Source organism: Manis javanica, chromosome 1, assembly GCF_040802235.1.
Source record: "Manis javanica isolate MJ-LG chromosome 1, MJ_LKY, whole genome shotgun sequence".
Classification (NCBI taxonomy): domain Eukaryota; kingdom Metazoa; phylum Chordata; class Mammalia; order Pholidota; family Manidae; genus Manis; species Manis javanica.
In genome coordinates this window covers 2,602,800-2,604,368 of record NC_133156.1, presented here as the reverse complement: position 1 = coordinate 2,604,368, position 1,569 = coordinate 2,602,800, and the positions used below count along the sequence as shown (strand labels likewise).

Below are 1,569 nucleotides of genomic sequence, written 5' to 3'. Positions count from 1 at the left end.
CTTCTACAAAATTCTAGAAATGTCCTAATTGCAAAGTTGAATTTTTTCCATTGGAGTGGTAAAATTCATGACTATACTTTTAGTAAAGCTAGGGAATTATTACACTGGATGTTGTCTGTCATTTGAAAAGAAGTCACTCTCAAGAAATCTAAAAAGTTCCATGAGATAAAATTTCCTTTTAGGAAATTTCCTAATTTTTCATATCAAAGGTTGGGAATACATTAGGAAAGATAGGAAAAAAGCAAAGGGGAAAACCATTGGCATCACAGAGAGAAGGTTTACTAAGGTGAGTAACTCAAGTTGCAACCAGTAGTAAAAAAATGAAAATTCCAGGAAATAAAAAAGGAGCAAGTTCTATTTCTAAAACCTGATCAAACTCTGAGAATTTTGGCCTGTGGTCACAGGCACTACTTTCTCAGGATAATTTTCATTTTGATGCCTTCCACCCCTAAGAATCTTTTCAGAGTCCCCTTTATGTCCTTATTCCTGAGACTGTACATGGAGGGTTTCAGCATGGGTGTGACCATGGTGTACATCACTGAGGCTGTTGCTCTTGAGTGTGAGCTGTGGATACCAGCAGAGCTAAAGTGCACACCTAGGCTTGTGCAATAAAATAAGGAGATAATGGAGAGGTGAGATGCACAGGTGGAAAATGCCTTGTACTTCCCTTGGGCTGATGACGTCCCACATATTGAGGAAACTATGTCAGAGTAAGTGTCAAGGATCCCAGTGAAGGGACCACCAGCAACACAGCTGTGAGGTACGTCACCATATCATTAAGGAAAGTGTCAGAACAGGCAAGTTGGACCACCTGATTGACTTTACAGAAGAAGGGGAGATGTCCAAGTGTGTAGAGAAGGACATTTGCAAAATTGTTAAACGGTAAAAGGGAATGCAGGACACTCATGATCCAGGACATCAGAACCAGCAGTCCAGAGAGCTGGGGGCTTATGATGACCATGTAATAGAGGGGCTTACAGATGGCCACATACTGGTCGTAGGCCACTGCAGTCGGGAGGAAGATGTCCAACCTTGTAAAGAGTGTGAAAAATTAATCTGGGTGATACAGCCTTCATAGTTAATGTCACTGCTCTCTGTCTGGGTGTTCCACAACATCTTGGGGATGGTGGTGGAGGTGAAGCAGATGTCCACAAAGGACAGGTTGGAGAGGAAGAAGTACATGGGTGTGTGCAGGTGGAGTCTGAGCTGACAGCCAGGATGATAAGCTGGTTTCCAAAACAGTGATTAGGTACATGAAGAGGAAAAGCCTAAATATGAGGGACTGCAGTTGTGGGTCCTCTGAGAATCCCAGAAGATGAAATTCTGACACCTGTGTGAGGTTTCCTGGTTCCATGGGGTGGAGGTGCCTACCAGGATATAGAAAAAATAACAACGAATTTTCAACATGCTAGCATTTCTCACTTGATTGAAATGTTATTATTTGTATTTTGCAACCAAATAGTTCATTTAAATATTTTGTATGGATCTATCCCCTTTAGGAGATCCCCCATTTCATCCCTGATGAAGCATTTTTGTCCCATTCTCATAATTTCCCTCAAGATTTTATGC

The 1,569-nt window shown here is 41.6% G+C and overlaps 1 pseudogene; it reads right to left on the bottom strand.

Annotated features, from left to right (window-relative positions):
- Nucleotides 1-407: 407 nt before the first annotated feature.
- LOC140848847 (olfactory receptor 7A10-like) lies at nucleotides 408-1,354 on the bottom strand (annotated as a pseudogene).
- Nucleotides 1,355-1,569: the final 215 nt, after the last annotated feature.